Source organism: Hydra vulgaris, chromosome 01 (genome assembly GCF_038396675.1).
Source record: "Hydra vulgaris chromosome 01, alternate assembly HydraT2T_AEP".
Classification (NCBI taxonomy): domain Eukaryota; kingdom Metazoa; phylum Cnidaria; class Hydrozoa; order Anthoathecata; family Hydridae; genus Hydra; species Hydra vulgaris.
Genome location: NC_088920.1, coordinates 7699471 through 7709764, shown reverse-complemented (window position 1 = coordinate 7709764; position 10294 = coordinate 7699471).

Below are 10294 nucleotides of genomic sequence, written 5' to 3'. Positions count from 1 at the left end.
GATCAATTTGATCGTTGAATTTGCTTTGTTTATTTAAATTTAAAATAGTTTTAAAAGCATAAGCATCACCTCCTACATTGAGATAAGTTTTCCATTTTTCTTGATCACTGAATAAACTTGTAGCCAAATCACTGTTAAGCATGGTATCTAGAGGTAGTAAACTATTTAAATTTTGTTGAAAAGTAACTTCGCCAATAATTTGATTTTCAAGATTGATAGGATCTGCATAATTAAGAGAATTAGGTAAATCATATCTTTCAATAAGTTGAGACAAATCTGTTTTATTTGTTGGTTCAGATTCTAAGTTTACTTCTGTATTTTCTTGTTCATCCATTTGCAATAATTTTTTATTAAAAACATCCATGTTATACGCATTTTTGGCTAAAATTTTACGTAAAGTTAATAAAGGAGAATCGTTATAAGGTTTATATCTATTCATGTTTCATAAAAATACAAGTTATTTTGAAAATAAAGTTCTTTTTGACAATAATCAACGTCAAACTGTTGTCTTAATAAATCGATTACAGTTTTTGTAGGTTGTATAGTATCGAATGAAATTAATTTATTAGCATAATAATTTATAATTTCGTGATAAAGTTTAAAACGAGTAGAGTTGAAATATTCTTTTAAAACGTCATAATTGTTATAAACAAAGTCTGATATTGCTTGATTTTTATCTTTCATTTTTTCTTTTTTCATGATGACTTTTCCGTTTTCATTAAATTTTGGATAAGGATATAAATATTCTTTGACAAAGAGTTTAATTTCTATACAAACGTATTCTTGAAAAGCATTTTTTATTTGTTGTCTTTCGTGATCAGATAAAAGTTCACATTTTAACATTTTTACAGCGTTAAAACGTGTCAAAATTTCTTTTATCCATATCTTAATTTCGTTTTCATCTATATCTTTTCTTCTGTTCATTTTGGGTATAAAAATTTGTCCTCGAACAGCCAACTTTTGTCTCATGGCTTGTCGTTTACTCGTTTTGTTGACATTATTGCATAAATCGTAATCGGTTTGCAAAATTTTTAAAAATTCTTCACTTACCCAATCATTCAGAATCAGAATTGGCTCTACTTTCTGAAGATTCGTCTGAAAATTTGTCTGAAGATTCGTTTGAAGATTCGCACAATCCATATCGTTTTTGTCTTTTAATTTCTTCGAGTAATTGAGTAGCTCTTTCACTTTCGCTCCATTTTCTTTTTTTTATCGGATTTTCTTTTTTTTTATTTATAACATTTTTATCTTCTTCGTTGGGTTTATTCTCCTTCTCTTGATTATAATTATTATGATGTGATTTGAGATAATAGTAATTTTTTAAATTTGGAGCCTTAACATAGGGAAAGGATTGAAAACTAACAATTTTTTTGTTTACGCTCATGTCTTTATAATCAAAGTCCAATTTACCTTGAGCATCTACAGGAATAAATACTCTTTGTTCTTTACTCGTAATCTGCGTTCTCAAGCGTGCAACCGAGCTATTTCTTTTAAATAAAGCTAAATGTCTGTGTTGATTTGAAGTTTCTTTATTTAACAAATCAGTTATAACATGATGATGTGTTTTGCCGGTAGATGGAAAATCACTTTTAAATATTTTTTCAATTTCGCTATTGTTATCAAAAGAAATAATACATTTGTAGTAAGAAACTAAATTATTCCAACATTGAGTAGCTTTAGAAGGAACAGAATGAAATACGGTAATGGTGCCTACTCTGTGATGAGAGCCACTAGAACAAGCACTAGTATATTGTTGACTTTTTAAACAAAAAGCACTAATATCATCAAATAAAAGTATCGTTTTTAATAATCGATGATCGCTATTTTGAATACCATATTTATCTTTTGAAAAACCAATAGCTCTCTGTATTACTGAATCTAAATTTTTTGAACTATTTACTGTTATAATATGATAAGCTTCTAAATTATTTTTAGAAGAATCAATAATATTTTTCCATGTTTTGTGTTGAAATTCACTAGGTTCTCTCATTTGTATCACAAACAACATTTCTGCATCAGGAAATTTCCCACAATGCAATAATTCTCTCGCCATAGTTGATTTTCCGCTGTTTGTAGGTCCTGTAATAATTGTATTTTCAGGATACACGTCTTGAGTAGGTTTAAAAATATTAAATTGAACTCGTGAATTATTTTCTTCATCTTTAAGTTCAGTTTCTTTTGATGTTCCTTTTAAATAAAAATCGTGAAAACCGTTTTCGTTTAATATTTCAGTTATAGATCTATCATCTTTTTTTTCTATAGGTTTCTCTATAGGTTTTTCTACAGATTCTACTTTATGTTCAATAGGTTTATCTTCTTTATCTTCCATTTTTTTAAGAAATAAAAACAACAACAAAAATAATTTTTCATTTATATTATTTTTTACAAAAAAAATTTTACAAAAAACGGTCTAAAATAAATTTTTTAATGTCCATTCTTTGTATGTTGTTCATTGCATAAAGTAATTGATCTTTTATTCCATTACGACTCCATATTTTTAACATTTGAAAAGCTTTTTCTTCAATATATCTGTAATCTGCATCAATAAGATCGAATTCGCATTCGTTTACTTTTAAATATCTTCCACATCTTTTCCAATCTCGGTTTAATCGTCTTGCAATTTCTGTTAATAATATATTATCAAACATTTTTTTATTTATCTAAACAAGTGCAATTATAATGTATTCTATTGAAATTTTTACAATGAGCACAATCTTCTTCATAACATCCTACATGACACGTAAAACGTAAATAATCAATTAAACATTCAGTACAACAACTTAAAAATTCTTCAGGAATTAAATCTCGTCCGTTGAGAGTAATGAGAATCAAACGTGAAGTATAAAAATCTTTATTTTTAAAATAATGAATTTCGTTTTCTGTATTTTCTACCAAATAAAAGTTTTTAAAACCAATTTCTTTCAATTTATTTTCAAGTTGTTGTGTTGCTAATTTTTGATCAAAAAATGAAACTCCATTTTTTTATATAAAAAAATTTACAAATTTATATTTTTTTTAAGATCGTATAATAAAGGGATCAAAACTTTTCGATTAAACATGGCCATTGTTTGATAACGTTCTGATTGTTTTATAATATTGTTTTCAATTTCAAGTAAATTTTGAATATGTTCATTACTACAAAATTTTTCTATATCGGGTAACACTTTTAAATTGGCTTCTCGTATTGGTTCTAAAAGATAATGATCTCGAATTTCAGTCATGACGCCGTCGTCAAAAACATAATTTTTTTGTGTAAATTTTTTTTAAAAATCAATGACGTGTGTTTGTATTTTAACTTGTTTGTAATTGAAACTCATTTTATTTTGTTCAATAGGTTGATTTTCTTTTACCACTGAAAAAGGAAGTTGTTTAGTTAATCTTTTTGCGGCAAAGGTATCAAAACCGTTAACATAATTTGAAAATAAGAGTTTAGAATTAGGTAGTCCTTTAGCTCTATTTTTGTAATAGTTTTTTTCTTCATCTCCATTGAAGCTGTGAACGCTATAACATTTAGGTCCCATAGCAAAAGCTTGAGCAATATAATAAGGAGGGGGTAATTCGTTTTGAAAATGATCCGTTTCTTTAGCATAAAGAGTGGAATAAAAAGGATGAGTTTTTTTATAATTGGAATAATCCATCCAACGATCTCCAAATTTTGAAAAATAAATCCATTCACCTACTTTTTCGCGAAACGTTGAAGAAAGCATATTGTTTTTATTTTTCTTTTGAGTAATGAAAAAACAACCAGAATCAGTATCTGTTACTACTAAATGTTTTTCAGCTCCATGATTTCTTAATACTTGTCCCGATTCCCAACTAAAACGTCCTACGTTAAGTTTAGCATACGATAAAATTTGTGAAGCTACAATACGTAAAGATTTATTAATAAGTTTGCATTTTTCACTAGTTGTTAAAATGAGAGCATTTTTATGATCTTTTATTTTTAAAAGTTCAAAAACGTCTTTCATTTCGTAATGATTGTTTTCATCATGAAATAAAATACTTTTTGTTTTGACATCACTAATCAAATTGAGAAGCATTTCTTTAAAATAATCGTCGTAATTAAAATCTCTAGTATCATAATAATCTAAACAAACTTTTTTTTCAAAAACGTCCAATTTATATCTTTCAGGTTCAACACCAATAAACATTGATTCGTTATATAATAAATTTTGAAAATGAAAAGGAAATAATGTGACGAATGTTTTTAAATTTTTCAATGATATTTTGAAATGCTTTTTCTTCGTGATTGATAAAAGTAGTATTTAATTTTTGCGCAATTCGTTGACTTAATGTCCCGTAATGTCCGTTAATCTGTAATTTACAAGAAGCGTCAACTACTTTGTCACCCTTTTTAATGGCTTCTTTTCTTTTTTCCATATTTCTTTTTACCATTTTTTGTGCTAAAGGATAACGCCATAAAGGGAGTACTTTGTAAATTTTTTCAACAACACATCCACAACACGTAGTCAACCATATTAAAGTGTCTAAAAATTCACACGTTTCATGTGAACTTAATTTCATGACTAATTTAATGGTTTTGTCTTTTTCTATAGTATATTTTCCATTGTTTTTGAGATAACGTTTAGATACAATTTCAGTTGGAGAATAATCTTGTAACGATATAATTTCCTTTTCTACCATAGGCGAAAAACCTCCTACTTGATCTTGATACTCTGGTTTCATTGCAATTTGACAATGGACTAAAGCACTTGTTGAAAATCCGTTTAAATTAACACGATGATATTTTTGAATCACATCCTCTAAAGTAACACATTCCAAATCAAAAAAAAATTTCATGTGAAAAGGTAAGGGTTTTAATTGAGCTCCTCCGTATTATCCATTTTCGTCCATAAAAATTAAACCTCTTAATACACTATTTAATTTGAGTTCTTTTATTTTAGGTTCAAAATGATCAGTATCAATGGCGAATTTTTGTGTGCCGTTAGTTGACATGCCACCCCGAATACTCTTTTCAATCATTTTTTGATGTTCGTTGGTTGGCGGAAATTGAGCAGGAATTAAACTGATTGTAGAATTTAATTTGCTTGTATAACTAAAAATGCTAACGTGATTAAGAATATGAAATTTTGTAAATTCAAATGTTCTTTCATCAAAGTCAATCATAACAGAACCCAATACTACTGTGTCGAGTATAGTATATATATGTAATAAAGATTTTAAATTTTTTAAATTTAAAAATTTCCATAATTTTTGGACACTTTCATAAGCTTCTTTGATTTTTTTAATTTCTTCTTCTAAATTTTTAGATTTCATCAAATCGTTTTGAGCAAATAATTCAATAGGTGGTATTGTTTTATATTTAATGTTTAATAGTTCATCAGTTATTTGTGAATAAGGAAATAATGTTTTTTTAATAAAACAGTTTTTAAACTCTATATTGTCAGTTAAATGATTAATTTCAGGATGAAAAGACCGTAAATAATGCAACATAGTGTTGATAATTTGATTTTGAGCTTTTTGAGATAACATACTACTAGCTTGTTCTAAGGAACAATTTAAAATTTTCAAGCTGTCCACAATTTTAATATGTTTACCAATGCAAATAATATTGACTTTGCTCACATTTTTCGATATAACAAAACATCCTCCATATTGCTATATTCGATAAAAGCGTTAAAAGGTGTTGTTTCAGATTCTGCCAAATGACCGTATAAAGGAATATCCAATATTTTTTTTAAACCTTCTACAATCATAATACGGTTATCAAAAGAAGCATTGTGGGCAAAAATAGGACAAGATAAATGTTGATTATATCTGCCTAAATTTTTGTTGCAATAATCGTGAGCTAATCCGTAAACTTGTCCTGAAAAATGATCGTGATCAACAACGAGATAATCTTCAAAAGCGTTGAGAAAAAAATTGCATTTATTTAAAACTTTTTCTCTATTTTTTTCATCTTGAATAAAATCAGATAAACTAAATTTTTTTTCAAATTGATTATTAAAAGACACCAACATGCAATGATACCATAATTCGTAAACGGGTTGCTTTAACTTTCTTATAAGAAACAAAAAATAGAGATTATCTGTATTTTGACCGCCTACTTCGTTAATACATTTGCGAAAGATTTTGATTAAAAAGTAGGGATCATCTAACAACTCCATATACTCTTGATCAAAATAGATTTCCAGCTGATGATCTGTCATGATGAGGGAAGCCAGTTGTTTCATATAATCTACAAGTTCTTCAGTGGTTATTCTCACATAATCACTTAACAAACCGTTAGTGGCAGGTAGGTATTGAAATTTTTCCCACCATCTACAACAAATATAAAACAAACTCGATACTTGAAATAAATCTTGTTTTATTTTTTCTGCATCGTTATTGATTAAATAATTTTCAACATTTAAAGGTAACATGAACAATTCTAAACGACCTACTCTTTGAAACATGATATTAATAACTTGAATTCGTTTGTTGTTGTAAATACGAAATTCGTTATGATTTAATCTTTCTATTTCTTGAGGAGTCATGTACAAAAATTTATTTTTATAAATATCAGATTGATGTATTTTATCTACAGCATATCTACAAATAGAACATAAAGGATTTTCTTCTTGCCAAATTAAATTTCTTTCTTCAGGTGATATATTTAAATTTTGAAAACGCGGTAAACATATTTCGTAAGCACATCGAACCAAAGTGTCTGCTAAAGCTATTAAATCATAAACTCGTAATTCCATTTTGAAATTTTCAGTATTTTCTTGAGTTGAATTTAACTTTTCCCATAATATACGTCTGTGTGTTTTGTGAAGTAAAGATACTCCTGGTTGAAAATAGACAGGTAAACACATTAAAGGATTTCTTTCTAAACTTTCAATAGTATTTTCATAATAAAAAATCCATTGAGTAATCACGTGTCCTTGTTCATCCAAACCAAAACACTCTCTTGCTAATGTTTCATGAATGCATTGAACAACGATGGAATGACAATGATAACTCAACTCAGATAAAGGTTTAACTTTTAAAGTGGAATTTTCTTCAGACTTTGTAATATTTGTTTCACAATCAAACGTCATTAAAAAAGGAAATAAGTTTCTACTTGTACACATGAATGAATTTTGTCGTCGATAGTGACTAATGCAATCGTTGTATGTAAATTTGTCAGGTTTATAAAAACCTTCACATTCGTGTGTCTCTGTAGTAAATTTTTTTCCACATTCTGAACATTGAAAAAGAACACGTGACTTGTTAGAAGAAAAATGTACAGTAGAAAATTTTTCATTCAACATACTTATAGCATGAAAAGAATTGTTTTTTTGAAAAATACAAATTTGTATAGTGTTTTTTGTTTTTTTCCGTTGATTAGCTATATTTTTTTCCTCGTCATTAATAAAAACTCTTTGAGAATCTTGATCGTCTTTGGTAATGTTTGCGCTTTCGTAGACCACTTTTAATAATTCTGTTAGAGTGCTTTTATATTGAGATTTTAATTTAGAATGTAACAATTGAATTTTGGTATTACTTTTGATAACAGCGAAAATTTTAATGTTAATACGATCAAAAGTATTTTCATAAGCAAAAAAGTGACACAAATCAATCAAAGTTTGAAATGACATATTTTTAGATTTTTCTTTTAAATTTTGTAAAACATTTTTCCAAGCAAAAATATTTTGTTCATCTTGATCTTCAAAAAGGAGTTGAAAAATATTTTCTTCCGAATATAAGTCAGTTGTATTTTTTTCCAAAACTTTTTTATTCCATTCTTTAATTGTGCACACATTCCATTGACGAATCAACAAAGAGATTAAAAAAGCAGAATAAAAACATAAACCTGGTTCAAATAAAATACTATAATCTAAAAACATTTTTATTTTTTGGTCATAAGAGAGTTTTGTAAAAGTTTGTGCTTTTAGCGATTTTTGCCATTGTGTTATAGAATGAGGTCTATACCACTCACCAAACCATTCGTTTGCATCAATTTCTTTATTCCTCTTTTGTAGACTTTTATATAAAATTCTTTTTTTGTTTTTTTCGTAATAAATTTTGTCGTGTTTTTCTCTCTTTTTTATTTTATTTGCTTCTTTTTTTTTAGCCAATAGAATTTTTTTATTTTTTTCGTAATATAATTTATTATGTTTTTTCTTTTTTTGATTATGTTCATCTGTCGTGAGCATTTTTCTTTTAAAACCTGACAATTCAAAATCTCGTAATTTCATCATTGACCTTTCTGTTAAATTGGATAGAGTTTTAATTTTAAAATTACATAAACGTATTAATTTCCATCCGCTATCGTTTTCTAAAATATTAAAAACAGCTCGTACATTGGCATCTTGAATAAAACGTAAATTAGTTGGTCCTTCTAAAGGCTTTATAAAATAAACAGGCGAATTGTAACATCGTTTCATTATTTTACAATAATCATTTTCAATAGACTTGCAACACAAAGTAACAATATTATAACCAATTAAAAAATTTTGAAACAAATTAGCAAAAAGAATACTATTTTTCATTTGCGTTTCAAAGCCTTCCATTGTTTTTTGTTCTACATCATAAACAATTTCATCTGGACTTTGAGTTTCTGAATAAAGTTGTGATTCTTCTACAATATCTTCATCTTTATAATCATCTTTAATGTAAAAAAAATGTTCAGTGTATATACTGTTGTTACTAAATTTACTTTCCTCAGTTTGATGTTCAAATTTTATTTTTTATATCTAAAAAAAATTACATGTATTTTTTATAGAATTCTAAAACATCTGAATCAACAGTTAAACTTTCAAATATTTTTCGTAATTCTAATTTATTATTAATAATTATAAAAATATCATTAATATTACAAACACGTGACAAAGAAACGTAATATAGACTATTATTAAAAGCCTTTGAATTAAAATTAACAACTGCTTTATTCATTGTAGATCCTTGCGCTTTATGAACAGTAAAAAAAAGGGCCAATTTTAAAGGTAAACCCAATCTTGAGCCTACAATAGCATGAGAACAATCTAAAATTTCTTCTTTAACACATTCAAAAATTAACTTCTTTTCCATTCATATTGACCCAAACAGCATTATTTTCTTTTAAAATAACTGTTCCAACAGTGCCATTACACAAGCCTTCTTCAACGTTGATATTTTTTACCAGCATAACAATAGCACCAATTTTAAGATAAACGGCTGCTGGTATTTGAAACGAACATTGTATATTTTGATTTTTAATTACATCTTTTGCGTAAAACCAATAACCTTCGTTCTTTATACTATTCATTTTATCATTATTATAAAAATCAACTTCAACATTTTTAAAAAATAATCTTGTATATTTATTATTCAAATTTTCATCTTTTTCAAAACAACGTGTCATAAAATAATCAATAGTTTGTTCTGAAACTCGACCAAAACGTATTTCATTTAAAGCTCCAAAAAATTGCGCATCTTCTTTTTGTCTAAAGCACTCAGTTAAAACCAAAACTTCTGTCATGTATTGTTGCCATATTTTAGATTTAAAAACAAATTCTCCTTTAATAGGTGGCAATTGAAAAAAATCACCACAAGCAATAACTTGTATACCACCAAATAATTCATCAAAACATTGTTTAATTTCACAAGCTATTAAATGCAACAAATCAAAGGTTTGAGCATTAATCATTGAAATTTCATCAATGATTAAAACATCAGTTTCCAACCACGTTTTTTTAATATCTGGATGCATATGTCGTTTATAATAAGCTACACTTTTAACACCAGTTTCTATACCAGCAAAAGCATGTATAGTGACACCATTTAATAAATGAGCTGCTTTTCCTGTACTTGCAGTAATATGTATTGTTTTATAAATTTGTATACTTTGAGCAATTTCTTTGACAATATAACTTTTTCCACAACCAGCACCACCAGTAATAAAAAAATTGATTCCATCATCAAGCCATTGAAGCGCTTTTTGTTGTTGTAAAGATAACATTTTATTATTTTGCTGAAAAATAAATTTATTTTGAATATAAATACATTACAGCATATTTTACAAAAAACATCATATATTTAATGTTCCTATCAATGATTTTTTCCACTTGATTTGAAAAATTGTTTTTGTTGCCATTAACAAGTAATAAAAATTTCACAGCTAATACTTCGTCCTCATTCAATACATTTTTTTGTTCTTTTAATAACTCCAACTTTTTAATATCATTTTCATTTATTTTATTCATCTAAAAAAAATTTTAATACACTTGATCAAAACATTTTTCACAATATATAAATGAACAACTTTCTCCATCAGAACATCTATATTCATCACAATCATCACATTCGTTCAAATAATGTTTACATTTTT